Consider the following 16,417-nt stretch of genomic DNA (forward strand, 5'->3'; position numbering starts at 1 on the left):
CTCCCCAATTTAACTTCCCTAACAGCATCACATTTCTTCCAGTATTGAAAGTGTGCATTTATAATACTGCTCTAGCCTAGATCTTTGATGCAGGTTGACATCATAGAGACCTCTGATCTGTACCATCTGTCCCACTACCTAAAGCCGCTCAAATGTCAGTAGATTGCACTTGAAGTCTTCATTTTATTTTTGCTGTCTTTTCCTCCTAGCCATCTCCTCTCCAATGGAGGACAGCAATGCACATCTTGTGACGTGTCTAGGAAGACCACAAGAGATTAAGAATGTCTAGCATGGCCCCCACCATCTACTTTCATCATATTATTAGCTGTTTTTCTCTCCAAGTTGGAAAGAGTCTCCCTATGCTTAGATAGGCTGTACAGTTCAGTTTGGCTTTCAGCCAAGCCCCAAAGAAATGATTATAGTAGAATTCTCTGTATTATGAGCATTTTCCAAGTCTACTCCCCACAGATACTGATGGAGGCAAAGATTTTATCAAGAGGACGTATTTCTCATCAGACCATAGTGGCTTAAAGCAGAGTATTAGAGCAGATTAGAGAATATATAACTAGGTAATCTTCAGCGCCACTGCAAGCTCAAAACTTGATCTTTCCTGAGTGCTTGGACCCAGGAAAGAACCATGAAGTGGCTTGTGCTCCTCGGGCTGATGGCCCTCTCAGAGTGCATAGTCATGTAAGTAAGGGACTGTTAGTTGGCATCATCTCTCCTTCCGGGACTTTTCTTGTCGTCCTTTAACTCTTTCACCCAGCAGGGTTAGAAGGCAATGTAATCATTTCCTGACAGTCTTAAAGTTCAACTCTCCCTTATTGATAAGCTCTTTCCCATGGGCACTGTGGGGCCCAAGGGTCTTGGGGTAGGCCTGCAGGTTTGCATATCTCTTGGGGTTTCAGTTACATCATGACTTCTGTGAAAATGGAATTTCTTGGAATTGTCCAGTGCACAACGTGTGCAACTGTATGTTGTGTCCAATGAAATATCATTTCTATTGTTTTTGGTTCTAGGTCTTCTCTGTGCTCTCTCTTTCCAGCTGTGTGTATGTATCAGTGTCTTCACTTCTGCATCTCTCTTTTTCACCCCTCCACATTTTGGATGTCTCTGTGCATGCAGAATGCTCAGAGGTTTTTTCCTTTTTAAAAAGTTCTTCTTTGCTTCTCTAGTGTCTCAACTTCCTTAATTCATTCCATATCTCCTGGCTTCCTCTCTCACCACTCTCTTTGGCTTGATCCTGGGAGAAAGATCAGGAGTACTACTTCTGGGCTGTTTTACATCTAACAAGCATCGTGACCACAGCCAAGTCACAAACTCCCTGCATTTGAAATTCCTCCCTTGTAAAAAGAGGATAGTGGTCCTACTTCTACCTCCCTGCCTGAGTTTCTTTGAGAAAGATATGGTGGGATGCCCACAGCCATGGTAATGGCTGTGATATTTGAGACTTCTTTTATATCAAGTACTTGTATTCATCACTTCAGTTAATATCCAAAACATTCTATATGAGGGGGTGGGGGTTAGTACATTTCATCTTTCTTTCCATTGGAGAAACTGGGATTCCAAATGGCTTATCCAAGATTACCTAACAGAACCTATATTTAAACCTAGGTCTTTGCCATGGTCTTTACATGGCATCATGATAAAATGACACTTACAAAAATGCTTTAAAAAATACAATGCCATTCCAAAGCCAGGTATTATAGTCACACCATAACATAAACAGTTGATTGTTGCCCCTTCCTTGTTTCCTTTTCCCAATGCTTGGTGAGAGAATCCCTTTAACAAAGATGAAGACCATGTGAGAAACCCTCAGGGAAAAGTTGCTGAAAAATTTCTCTGAGGAACAAACACCCTTACAGCCTATCCCAGAATACTGCTGATAACCAGAAATCCTCTTCTCAGCCCTGGATGAACTACATGGATGTGAGAGTGTTGGGGGGATGGTGTTCTTCCCTAGCACTGTGATTCTTCTGGACTTTTAGGGTGGGTTGTTGGGGCTGGGGCTCTGGCAGGAGGCAGAAACACTGGGGAACAAGGACTCCATTCCCAGAGGAGAAGACACTCTCATCCTCAACTCTTGGTCTATGGTGACTGGGCCCAGCAATGACCAGGTGGCAGGTAAACATCCATTTCTGTGCCAAAGATGTATCACTTGTTTGAGAGAGACTGTAATTTCTGAACTAAGTGAACCCCTCAGTTACAGATGAATGGTGAGCAATGCCTGATTAAAAAATAAAGCCAACTACAAATGAGTTTGAAAACCAGGCAGATGAAGTTCAGACTCTGCAGATCCAAGAATGATACCAGTAAAAAGTTACCGAGCCCCTATTGCATGTGATGCCATAAAAATCTAACACTATAGTTATTGTTTAATTGATTTGAAAGATCTTGACTCTTCTTCAAAAATGCACAGGTCAGCCAGAGAAATAGTCAAAGAGTAAATACTTGTCAGCTGAAAGGGTCACCTGTGTGGTTTTGATAGGAGTCTTGAGTTTAGGGGATGCAGCCTGGGGTAACCTAGGAGTGCCACCTGGGGAAGGAGGTGCTCAGGCTGCTCCTTGAAAAAGAGCCTGGAGAGCTTCTCAAATGAAGGCACCAGGACTTCCCTGGTGATCCAGGGGTGAAGATTCTACACTTCCAATAAAGGAAGGCAGGGTTCCACTCTTAGTCAAGAAAGTAAAATCCCATATGCCAGTCAGCCCAGAAAAAAATAAAAAATTAAATCAGGCACCAGTCTGAGCAGAGACTGTGAGGTGGGACAGTTGAAAAGTGATTTCAGGGGACATGGGACACCCAGAGGGAGGCAATGCTCTGGGAATCAGAGGTGGACATGGCAGTCAGATCTGTCCTAACCTCCCACCCACGCCCCTGTAGTTGGCCTCCATCAGCAACATCAACATTGGAACACCCCCTCAGGAGTTTCGGGTCGTATTCAACACAGGCTCATCTGACTTGTGGGTACTCTGCATCTACTGCCTAAGTCTTGAATGCTGAGAGTGCCAGCCCCCTGGCCTATCTTTTATTTCCCCTCCCATCCCCTTTTCCATCCTTGGCACCTGACCGACTGTATTCTTTTGTGTCTGCGGATGAACATAGCAGCTTCGCCTCTCACTGGTCCACTACCTTTATACGCGTGGATCAGCCCTTTGGTGTCAACTACAGTACTTGCTTGATCAAGAGATTTCTTGGCTATGACATTGCTCAGATAATGTAGAAACCAGATGCTGAGTCAAGGCTGGCCATGGAGTGACCACTGCTTACTAAACAGATGCTGGACCAGCTGGCAGAGCCCATCCTTCTCAAAATTCCCTAGTGATTGGCCATCTGCCTGTCAGGGCCCTGTCCCTGGGGAGACAGTGCCCCTGCTGAACACACAAACTCCCAGAACAGCTAACCCAGAGAGTGGCTGGGAGTGTGGACCTGCTGCTCCTTTGCCTGTGAGCAGCTCAAGGTTCATTTTGCTGGGACAGGGATGGGGGAAAGGGCACCTACTTTTATACTCTCAGAAAGCTCCAGCCTCTTTCATGACAATAACCTGTTTAATTCTGCAACAAATCCATGCAGCATATACAATGATTAGCTCCATGATAGCTAATCATAGCTCCACAGACAATGAAACTGAGGTGCAGAGAGCAAGGGCCTTGCCAAGGTCACATATCTGGTAAGTGGTGGTCCTAGGCTGGCCAATCAGAGCTCCAAGTAGGTGAAGGTTATTTGGGGAGAGGATAAAACTGATCTGGGGTTCTTGAGGGGCAGCCAAGGGCTTCAGGTATCCAGGCGTGGAAAGCAGGGGCCACAGATGTGGGAGGGGCCTGACAAATGTGTTATCACTATGGGACCTTTAAGAATCTAATACAAACCTTGGCCTGCCACCCCAAAGTGCCTTAGTATTTTCTGTCCCCCTCACTATCTCTTTTTCTTTCTCTTTTTTTCTCTCTCTCTCTCTCTCTCTCACACACACACACACACACACACACACACACACACACACACACACACGCATCCCCAAAAGCATGTTTCTCAGACAGAATTTTCTTAAGAATTTCTGTCAGTGACATTGTAGGACTCTGTCTTCCTGGGCAGATGCAGAATTCACAATGCATTGCCTTGATTTCTGTCCATTTCTGTAAATAGATTATAGTGATACCAAAGAGAAGACTACCCTGCTCGTTACACATTTTGTCCTCAGGTGGGAACTGTTTGGTCCTGTCCTGATTCTCGGTTGCTACACCCATACAGAAGGCATGAGGCCAATCTGACTCATTCAGATGGTGTTTGTCAGAGAGCAGGTTGCTGTTAAAATCCATAGTCCCACACTAATGGAACCCAAATTCCTATCCCAGCTTGGTCTAACCACCTGAGGTCAATGCAGGGCATAGCCAGGCTTCAGTTATTCTCTGCAGTGGTGATGACGGCTGCACCCCAGCCCAGTCCCAGCCCCACTTCCTAAACCTTTATGAGGGAACATTCTACTGTCCCACAGATCAAGTACCTTGTTGGTGTGACCCAGCCACTCAGCCTAAGCTATGAAGAGTACAGGTTCAAAGATGCACCCTTTGATGGCATCCTGGGCTTGGGCTACCCAAACCTTTCTGTTGGAGGGACCACTCCCATCTTTGACAGCCGGAAGAAACAAGGAGTCATTTCTCAGCCTGTCTTTGCCTTCTACATTAGCAGAAAGGTCTGAGCTGGACAAGCCCTCGCTCCAAATCAGCTGTATGATGCTTTCAGTTCCATGAAAAATTATAAACCACCCGATCCAGAAGTTTCCTTTATTCTAGCCCAGGGTAACTATAGCACCAGGGCCCCACTCAACACTGCCACTGGTTTTTTATAAGTAAAGTTTTATTGGAACCGTGCTCATGAGCTCCAAGGGATTGGCTTGGTCAGGAAGGAGGGAAGAAGATGAAAAGCAATAGAAGGTGTCAGGTAACAGGTTGGAGGAAAAAGCAACAGTATTTACTGATGGATTTGATATGGAAGAAAGGACAGGGATGTTGGGAATATTTCCTTCCTTTCTGACATTTCACCACGAGACCAGGACCAGCTAAACAATTTGCAGGAGCCAGTGCAAAATGAAACTGGGACATTTTGTTCAACAAGCATTGAAAATTTAAAGACAGGGATGGTAGAGGCATGGGGCCCTGTTGAGTACGGGTCACATGGGTAGCATAGGCACAGGCCCGTGATGCCAAACCTGGGTGAGCTTGAATCCATGCTCATAATGCCCTTGGGCCAGGGCTTTCTGGAAAAATGATAGTCTAGACAAAAAGCAAGTCAGACCCCTCCAGCACAGTGACCTCTGAGGGTATCTCTAAGTACTCAGGTCACTGGAAAGAACCAGATCCTCTTCCACAGTTGGGTGGTCAGAGTCTGGCCAGGCTGCCCAGTTTCAAACCTCTTCTGTGCCACTCATTAGCTGTGACCTGGGTCATGTACTGAATCCCCCAGTTCCTCAATTTCCACATCTGTAAAATGGGGACAGCAGTAGTGCCTTTGATGGGTGAATAAGCACAGCTCTCAGACGTTGCCTGGCGTTACTCTCCTCCAACAAACCCCCTCTTCCTTCTCTTGCCAACTGGGTGGGGGCGGGGGTGGGGGAAGAATGGCAGCCTGGTGATGTTTGGCGGGGTGAATGAACCACACCTACCACAAAGGAGATCCTAACTGGTCAGTAGTGTTTTGAACACATCACTGGCAGATTGCCATGGGCCAGTAAGCCTCCCCCTCTGAGGGTCACCCCAAGTGATGCTCCCACAAGGGCAGATGGACACGTGCAGACACACACAAATGCACGCCTAGATACCCAGTCACACACACAGACACACACTCCACCCACAAGACACATGTAAAAAGACATATAAACACACACTCACACAAATACCCACACAAACAAACACACAGACACAGATAGAGACTGGCAGACACTCAGACACACATAAAAAGACACATACAAACACAAGCAGTCAGACCCATAAACACACAGATACACACACCATCCATGGGTTCATAATCGCCCTGGGCTTCCTGAAGAGGTCTCTGATCAGGGTCCTAAGAGGTCTGTGCAGCTGGGGAAGGCTGCCCCCCTGAGTGTGAGGTGGGAGCACACACACTAACCTCTAGTGTGAGGTTAGAGGACCCTACAGTGTGGTGAATAGGGGATCAGGGAGAATTTCACCAGCCTGAACAGAGTTATGATAAGATGACCAACTGCCCAGTGCTACCGGGGAAGAAGGGGGTTCTTGGTACACAGAAGAGCCAGTTCAAACACAGAGAAAAGTCCTGAATAAACCGGTAAAGTTGGTCTCCTGCTTTCCTTAAGGAGAAGCTACCCAGCAATGGAGAGAGGGTAGCTGCAGTCTTGAGACCTGAAGACAGCTCATACAAAGAGATATTTGCACTACCTACGGCCACCTACCTACAGGGGGACACAGTGGATCAGGAGCTGTGACGGAGAGAATCAAGAAGCTGGAATCCAGGAGTGGCCTGAGAACAGGGGCAATATTTGATGGGATTCTGTGTGATACCCTCATAAAAAAAAGCTGACCTCTCCTTAGGAGTCCCCTGGACTAGCTTGGGCATACCCAGGCCAGGGGCCTCAGTATCTGAGCCGCGTGAGGGGGCGGTGCTGGGAGACACCCTCTCCTGGGTCAGCCTTTGTCTCCCTCACCACCACTCTGAGCCCCAGGGAACCTCCATCTTCACTGTGTGTGCTGACCCATTATTGGTCAGACACCAGATACAGGTATCTAGATGTTCTCCATTCATTTTTTCATTGATGGATTCATTCATTCACAAACGTACATTGTGCATCTGCTGTGTGCTGGACACTTCAGGAAGATACTGATTATGCAACTTGCCCTCACATCTAGTAAGGCGGACACACATGAAACAACTCACACACCCAGTGAATTACCACATTGGTACATGCTAGACATGAGGAAGATTCAATAGTGAGCAAGCGAGACAGGAGCCTGATCTAGGCTGGGGGGTTGGGGGTGGGGACGACTTCCCTGAAAATGTAACAAGTAAACTGAGACCTGAAAGTTGAGGAGAAATTAGCTAGACAAAGCGGGTGGGAGTCTTCTTTGAAGGGCATCCAGCATGTGCCCAGGCCCTGAGGCACGAAAGAGCCTGGTGCATTCAGGAACTGAAAAGAAGTCAAGGAAGGCGACTTGAACAGAGCCAAGGAGAACAGAGTCAGGGCAAGAGCTGAAGGGCTGTTTAACAGACAGTCAGGGAGGGGACAGTCATGGGAAGACTTCAGGGTGACCCTGCTGCCCTTTCTGTCCATTTTCTCTCAGCATCTCCATAAATGCGATAGTTACTGCTTGTAAACACCGCTGCCAGGCCCTTGTGGACACTGGGACCTCGTCTCTGTGTGGCCCGAGAAGTATGGTCACCAATATCCATAGTCTCATCAGAGCCAGTCTCTTCCAGGATGACAAGGTGAAGTGTCACTCCGGGGCTCTCCTCACAATGATCACCTGGGCCAACCTTTCTCCCTCTTTCTCTAACATCCTTGGTTCCATGTAAAGCCATCATGACCCTGCCTCCTCTCACCTTCACCATCAATGGCATCGACTACCCTGTACGCACTCAAGCCTACATCCAGAAGGTGAGGGGCCAACCCTGAGGGCTGGTTCTCAAATCTAGGACTTGCAGGAACCCTTGGGCTACTGCTGGGTGGAGGGGTCCCCCGACAGACCAGGTCACCCCGTTGCAGATGCTGCTGAATCCCTGTATCTGGGTCACTGCCTCCCACAAAACCAATCCCTTGAGCGTAAAGGACAGTCTGGATACCCATCACCCTGAAATAAACATAGATATACCAGCCCAATATTGGCCAGGTGAGGGGCACAAGGAGATGAGAACTCCAAGGGCCTCATCCCTCAAAAAGCTTCAGTTCATCCAGATCCCTCAGATGCATGAACATGGAAAGTCAGCTCTAGCAATCCCTGAAATACGCCAAGTGACAAGAAAGATGGCTGGGGACAGTCCCAGTGTGCTGTGCCACCATAACGATTAGCAGTCTCCCCTCCCATCTCAAAAATGTCCGGGTTGTGATGATAAATTACATCAGCCTTACAGCCCTTAGTCCAGGGCTGCAACTTCCCTTTGCTAAGCCCCAGTTCACCTCTGTGAGTTGGGGTTCCGATCCCTCTGTGGGGAGGTTGGATGCTAAGGTGAATAAAGGTGCACAGTGACTGCTCAGGCCCGGCACAGGGTGGAGGCTTCATGTCTGCTCCCTATGAGAGTTCAGAGCAGGCTGATGGGCTCAAATAAGGCTTTGAGGAAGAGAGAGAATTGCAGTAATTCTAACCCCATGGCTTCTTGGAGCCCTGAGGGGGCCTGCCTGGGTCCAGGCAAATCTACACTGGATTCTATGCAAATGGAATCTGCACCCCTGTGGGTTGTGCAGAGAGGCGCCCGGGGTAGATTAGGGGGTGATGAGGTGAGGGCTTTAGGCTGAGGGTGGGGACAGGCACCAGGGTAAGTCAGGCAACCTAGCCTGTAGTGGCCAGAGAGTGTGAGGGTCAGTAAGGAAGTATTCTTAGAGGGCTTTGCTGGAAGTCTTTTTTTTTTTTTTTTTTTTTATTTTTATTAGTTGGCAGCTAATTACTTTACAATATTGTAGTGGTTTTTGCCATACATTGACATGAATCAGCCATGGATTTACATGTGTTCCCCATCCTGATCCCCCCTCCCAGCTCCCTCCCCATCCCTTCCCTCTGGGTCTTCCCAGTGCACCAGCCCTGAGCACTTGTCTCATTGGCTGGTCTTAAAGAAAAGTGTAGAGGGAACAGGGAGAAGTGAAGGCATTCTCTGCAGAGAAAAGAGAGAGCTGAGATCAGAAGGCAAGATACAGCAGAGTGTGAGGGGACCTACAGGCCATTATTGTTCATTTCTTTTCTAAAATATATTAAAATGTAGTTTATTTACAAAGTGAAAAGTGAAATTCACTCAGTTGTGTCCCACTCTTTGCAACCCCATGGACTATATGGTCCATAGAATTCTCCAGGACAGAATACTTTAGTGAGTAGCTGTTCCCTTCTCCAGGGGATCTCCCCAACCCAGGGATTGAACCCAGGTGTCCTGCATTGCAGGTGGATTCTTTACCAGCTGAGCCACAAGGGAAGCCCAAGAATACTGGAGTGGGTAGCCTATCCCTTCTCCAGAGGATCTTCCTAATCCAGGAATCAAAGCCAGGTCTCCTGCATTGCAGGTGGATTCTTTACCAACTGAGCTATCAGGGAAACAATGTTGTGTTAAATTCTGCTGTTCAGCAAAGTGACACAGTTACACACACACACACACATGCATGTGTGCGTGTTTCATATTGTTTTCCATTACAGTTTATCATGGGATATTAAATATAATTTCCTGTATATATAGTAGGACTTTATATATCCTCTATATATTAGTTTGTATCTGATAATCCCAAATACCCAATCCTTCCCTTCCCCAACTCCATCTGTCATAAGAACCACACATCTTGGCCCTTCTTGCATGGGCCTCCACTTTCCCATCTGTTCTGAGACACACTTGATTTTTACCAAAGGAGGGAAATTTAAAAAAAAAAAACTGAGAAAAAAATTAAAAAAAAAATACAAAACAAACCTGAGAACATGCCAACTCTGGATAAGGAGGGAGAGGTAGGTAAGGTTCAGGCTGACTGGTGTGTATTCTGTCTTCCCCAGAGTTGGCAGGACTGCTGATACAGCAGATTTCAAGTGAACACAGACCTCAGAGATGAGCTGGAGACCTGGATCCTGGGTGATATCTTCCTGAGGCTGTATTTCTCAGTTTTTGATCAAGAAAATGGCAGGATTGGCCTGGCTCCTTCAGTGTAAATGCTGGGTCTGCCTCAGGAGTCAATCAGGCCCACTCTAAATATACACTCACTCACACCAAGGGAACTCCCACCCAGGGATGCTGGTGAACTGTGTTTGGTTTTCTGCAAAGCCCTATTCTCAATAAAGAATAAATGATTTCACTCTCAAAGGTACTAGCACAAATGAGTTTCTCTCTTTGGGTCTGGGAGATACAGCAAAGTTGGGAAGGATATAGCATCAGTCCATCTGAACCACACTCAGAGAAGCCCAACTCCAACTGGTTTCAAGGAAAGGGGAGACTTATTGGAAGGATACTGGGGATCTGGTACAAAGGAATGAGAGCAGATCCAAAGATCTCAGTGACTGGACCCAAGAAATCAGAAGCTATCAGCTCATTATTTCTCTCCTTTCCCCTTTTCCTTCAATCATCTTTGATTCTCTTAGTCTCATGGCTTTCTTTTCTCTTCCCTACTGAAGGATTCTGAAGCTGCCTGCCTCAGGGTTTTATATCTCTAAGGCTTCTAACTTAGAAGATGCCAATGCCTAGATGTTCATTGGCAGACGAATGGATAAGAAAGTTGTGGTACATACACACAATGGACTATTACTCAGCTATTAAAAAGAACCCATTTGAGTCCGTTCAAATGAGGCGGATGAAACTGGGGCCTATTATAGAGAGTGAAGTAAGTCAGAAAGAAAAGTACCAAGTACAGTATATTAATGCATATATATGGAATTTAGAAAGATGGTAACGATGACCCTATATGTGAGACAGCAAAAGAGTCACAGATATGAAGAACAGACTTTTGGACTCTGTGGGAGAAGGCAAGGGTGGAATGATTTGAGAGAACAGTATTGAAATATGTATATTACTGTATGTGAAATAGATGACCAGTCCAAGTTCAATGCATGAAGCAGGGCACTCAAAGCTGGTAAACTGAGACAACCCAGAGGGATGGGATGGGATGGGGAGGGAGATGGGAGTAGGGTTCGGGATGGGGCACACATGTACACCCGTGGCTGATTCATGTCAATGTATGGCAAATACCACCAAAATATTGTAAAGTGATTAGCTTCCAATTAAAATAAATAAATAAAATTTAAAAGTATATACTCTATACTTCCCATCTTAGAGGACATTGGGCAGTGGCCTTCTGCCATAGGTGCTTCTGGGTAAGGCCATTGAAGCTGTGTTGGTTCTCTTTTGTCCCCACATCTCAGTCACCAATGCTCTGCTGCTAACACCTGCAGTGTAGTTTCCAGTCCCACTTCCCAACTGTAGGGCTCCCGTGGACCCCTGATTCTTCACCCTCCTCCAGGCTCCAATGCAAACCTTCCCTTGGCCTCCAATATTGCAGGTAACAGGGGATCCAGGGTTTAATGAGCCTTCAGCCTTTCTGAGCTTCCTCCTGGGGCAGAGCTACAAACCAGTTGGTTCCAGCTACCATTGGCAGTGGTAGCATCACTTCTTCCCAACTGGAGACCCTAGGCAGAGGCCTAGGATTAGATATCAGGGGTCAGAGTCAGAGGGAGACCCAGATAAGAGAACATACAGGGAAGAATAAATAAGGTGGAAAACACACCCCAACACAATGTATACTATGGGCCTTTGCTCAGGCAAGGCAATCGCCAGGGAAAGCCATGTCTCCCTCCATTTCTTGCTCAACTTTTCATTCAGTGCAAATTTACTGAGCACCTACTATGTGCCAAGTGCTATGATGGACCGCAGGAATAGAGGGCTGGTTTAGGAGCCCACCACCAAGCCATGAAGGCAGATGAAGAAACAACCCACAAAGGAGAGGGCCAGATAGAGAAAACAGCAGAGGTGTGAGTGGCAGGCCAGATGAGTGAAGGGCTTCCTCTTCAGGAAACCAGAGAAAGGCTGGTGAATAGTGGGAAGTCTTGCCACCCCGCCCTGAAACACATCCCTAAACCCCACAGTTTTCACACGTGTGCAGATTGGCCATATGTCCACGGTTACATGTGCTTGGCCCTTTGAGATGGCACTTGATTATGATCAGCTTGAAGGGACTGAACTTTACTGGCTGTGGAGCTGATAAGGTGGGGAAAGATGAGAACAGAATCTTTTTTTTTTTTTTTTTAAACAGTAAATATCATGAAGTGACCTAAATGGAGACTCAAGTGAACAGTTTATCAAACTCATTTTCCAAGTGGTCTTCATGGAACCATAAGTAATGTTCCTGTTGGTGAGAAATGACCAATAAGATTAAGAATAATAGCTTTGGTTAATTACATATGCTATCTCACTGCCTACCCATGATCCCCGGCAAGGCAGGACCCCCACTGTAGAGGTGAAATAAGTCTCTTCTGATCTTCTGGCTCCAGCACTTGTGACAGGCACATAGTAGGCCCTTATGAAATATATGGCAAATAAATTAATAGATGAGTGAGGAGATGATTCCACGAGAATACACTGTTGCATCCGCATCAGGAGACACAAGCTGTCAGAAGAATCTGCAAACATGAATAAGCAAGGATATAGTCCTCAGAGTCTCTTACAAAAAGGAAAATCTCAGACATCTCAAGGCCCATTCAACTTAAAGTGTCCATAGACAGGCCAACATGCAACCAACTGCCTTAAAAATGCATTTAATGTTATCAGAAATGCTTTCAGTAGGACATGGAGAGAAAAGAACAGACTACAAAACAGCATGATCCCATGCATGCAGAGCACATGGAAGACTGTGCAATGTCTTTGCCAGGCATGTACACACTGGAGCAGTTCTGCCTGGGTTAAAATCAAAGGACAGGAGTCAGAAGGTTGGGGGCAGGTGACAGCAAGGCCACGATAGGCACCACTGCAGATGCGCGAGGCCTGAGACAGGGTGGGGAGGGCTAGGATGTGGGGAGACAGTGACACAGCATGCACACACAGGTAGAGAGACAATAACTTCTTTTAGGGGGGGTCGGTGATACCGCTTACTCTAAGGAGATCAGACTACATGGAAAGTAGGAAAGGAATAGGTGCTAATCTGTGTTCCCTCCCCCGAAGGAGAAAACGTATCACTGTTTCCTCACTTGGGATCCAGTGGAAGATAATGAGGCCCACAGGCGACTATACTACCCGCAGTGGGTGGAGGCCTGACCAGTGCCCTTGGTTACCACTTCCCAAGGGGAGGCTGCAGAATGTTCTAGTGGGAAGGAGATGGTGGCAAGGATTCAGCTCAGGGCAGCCCTCCAGATCTGACCTCCATGGTGGAAAACACAAGCTATTGACAACTCTTGATCAATGAGGATCTATCCTGGGACTGTTCTGCTGAAAAACGAATACTTTCCACTAATATCAGATCCTGTAAAAAGTGAACCCAGGGGGAAAAGCAAAAGTAAAGACTGAAAGCAAAAGGCAGCACATTCTAAGCATGAGGTTGCTCAGATCAGAGTAAGGTATGCAGCCCTAGAGTTGGCTGGTGGTGCCTCTCCTGCCTTGCTTCTGCACCAACAATTAGTGCCAACTCTCCCCGCTGGGAGCAGAGCAGAAACACAAAATTTGGGGACTGAGGCCTTAGGATTGCACTTCGGATCCTAAGGTCTTTAGCTGTGTGACCTTGATCATGTCCCTTAACCTCAGTTTCCTCATCTGGAAAATGGGTACCATGATGATAATCCCACTTTGGGTATCATGTGTGTGACTGGGATGAGCAAGCAGCCATGAGAGGCATTTGCAAGCTTCTGAGTCTGAATAAATCTTAATTATTCTGTCTTCTGGTGGCAATCTGAGGATTAGAGGCAAATCCTGACTTCCCCAGCACTCAATATTGAGTGAGGAAAATTACTGCTCTTTCTGAACCATAACGCAGAACTCTGACTGAGCCAATGCTTCTGTTTTCCTGGCTCCAATTACTCCCTTCCTCAGCTTTACCAGCCAACCTTTCCTTGCCAACTCTTTCAAGCCTGAAAGCACACTATGAAGAGAGTCGTAAAGGCCTTTGGTTCCTTCTCAGTTTTCCACATCTTCCTAGGGTAGCACAAGAAGCTGTTACTATGACAACTTGCACAGTTCAATCTCTGCTTGTTATATGGAACTGGCTCCATTCTGCCCCTCATTTCAAAAACACCTGCAGTTGCCTTAGAAACCTTTTCAAAGCCTGCTGCTTAATGAGGATATGTGTGCTGAGCTGATGCAAGTTTTAAACAGAGCACAGCCAAAGCACAGTCCTTAGCATGCTGGTCATAGCTGTGAACCGTTACCCACCACCACCACCATCCCCTTCACCACATAACCAGGCAATGATTACCAGGGGACTATTAGTGGTCCTGTTCAGCCATTGGTTGGAGCCACACTGGCCCCTTTCCACAAGCATCCCACTGTCAGTGAGCCCATTCAGTAAAAGGTCCAGGGAGTGGTGGTCTTCAGTCAGACAGTGAGGTAGTAGGGGGATCCTGGCCTTCTCTCTGGGCACCTCCAGACCACCTGCCCTCAGGCCAGCAGGTAAGCTAGGAGGACCAGAGAACAGGCTGGGTGCTGTGTCCTGCAGGGCTCCAGAACCCTCACCAAGGACAACCACAGGGCTTGGCCCAGGCCTTGAGGCAATGGAGAACCTGTTCCCCGTCACCGCCTCTGGGAATTAATGGCAACGGCAGTCTGCACAGAGAGCAGTCTGTGGGACCTGGTCCCTGTCATTTGGGCCTCCTGAAGAGCCTGAGGGCCAAGTGGGTCTGGGAGGCTGACCTAGATGGGACTGCCAACTGAGATTTGCCTCTTCAGCCACAATCTTGATCTTGGAGCGGGATCATTGTGCTTTGAGACCTCGCCCTTTCTTGTTAGAATAGAGAATAGCATTTACTTGGTGGGGATTTACAGGAACGATGGGAACACCATTACCTGACCATGACCTAACCTCTAAGAACAAAGGATCTAACACCAAGAATTTTGCAACAGCTAAACATGCCCCTCCCTCACTTTTCCCAGAAAAGGGATTTGCTGATAGAGTTCAGGGAATTAGGAGTGTTTCAGACACTAGCCGTGCATCTTCTTGCTGGGCCCTGTCATAACCCTCTGCCAGCCACGTCTGACCCTACAATCCTTTGGGTCCTGCAGATGCAGGGTCCTGTGTAACAATGTGGCCGCAGATAAAGAGAAACCAGGCCAGAGCCTCCTCAAATGTACTCATGACTCAGGCAGGAATCTACAGAAGCCATCACCACACAGGTGAGAGTAGGCAGAGCTGTATTAGTGCTGCAGTGAACTCTGGACTCTTTCCCTCATAGTACAGAATATCCACCAGGAGTTAGGCTCTCCAGCAGCTGCCCACCTTGTTTTAGCTGACTCACCCTCTTGGGCTCTCTTCCACTTTCCCAGTAATCTCCAGAGAACACAGTCCATCAGAACTCTTACACCCTGTTGAAAACTGGGAGGGGAGTTAAGAGGAGAATGGATACATGTATATGTACGACAGAGTCCCTTAGCAGTCCACCTGAAGCTATCAGTTAATAGCTTATTGGTTATTTGGCTATGCTTATGTGCTCAGTTGCTCAGTCCAGTCTGACTCTTTGCGAGCCCATGGACTGTAGCCTGCCAGGCTCCTCTGACCAAGTAAGAACACTGGAGTGGGTTACCATACACTCCTCCAGGGGATCCTTCCAAGCCAGGGATTGAACGCAGGTCACAATGCAGGCAGATTCTTTTTTTTGGGGGGGTGGGGCGGGAGGAGGTTAAGGAAAGTGTCTTTATTTATTATTTATTTAAATTAATTAATTAATTAATTTTACTTTACAACATTGTATTAGTTTTGCCATACATTGACTTGAATCCGCCATGGGCGTACATGTGTTCCCCATTCGGAACCCCCCTCCCACCTTCCTCTCTATCCCAGCCCTCTGGGTCATCTCAGTGCACCAGCCCCAAGCATTCTGTATCATGCATTGAACCTGGACTGGCGATTCATTTCACATATGATAATTTACATGTTTCAATGCCATTCTCCCATATCATCTTGCCCTCGCCATCTCCCAGAGTCCAAAAGACTGTTCAATACATCAGTATCTCTTTTGCTGTCTCACATACAGGGTTATCATTACCATCTTTCTAAATTCCATATATATGCATTAGTATACTGTATTGGTGTTTTTCTTTCTGGCTTACTTCACTCTGTATAATAGGCTCCAGTTTCATCTACCTCATTAGAACTGATTCAAATGTATTCTTTTTAATGGCTGAGTAGTATTCCATTGTGTATATGTACCACAGTTTTCTTATCCATTCATCTGCTGATGGACATCTAGGTTGCTTCCATGTCCTGGCTATTATAAACAGTGCTGTGATGAACATTGGGGTACACTTGTCTCTTTCAGTTCTGGTTTCCTCAGTGTGTATGCCCAGCAGCGGAATTGCTTGGTCATATGGCAGTTCTATTTCCAGTTTGTTAAGAAATCTCCACACTGTTCTCCATAGTGTCTGTACTAGTTTGCATTCCCACCAACAGTGTAAGAGGGTTCCCTTTTCTCCACACCCTCTCCAGCATTTATTGCTTGTAGACTTTTGGATAGCAGCCATCCTGACTGGCGTATAATGATACCTCATTGTGGTTTTGATTTGCATTTCTCTGATAATGAGT

The 16,417-nt window shown here is 46.8% G+C and overlaps 1 pseudogene; it reads left to right on the forward strand.

Annotated features, from left to right (window-relative positions):
- The first annotated feature begins 1,923 nt into the window (after window positions 1–1,923).
- On the forward strand, window positions 1,924–9,860 carry LOC139031713 (pregnancy-associated glycoprotein 2-like; annotated as a pseudogene).
- Window positions 9,861–16,417: the final 6,557 nt, after the last annotated feature.

Source organism: Odocoileus virginianus, chromosome 28 (assembly GCF_023699985.2).
Source record: "Odocoileus virginianus isolate 20LAN1187 ecotype Illinois chromosome 28, Ovbor_1.2, whole genome shotgun sequence".
NCBI lineage: Eukaryota > Metazoa > Chordata > Mammalia > Artiodactyla > Cervidae > Odocoileus > Odocoileus virginianus.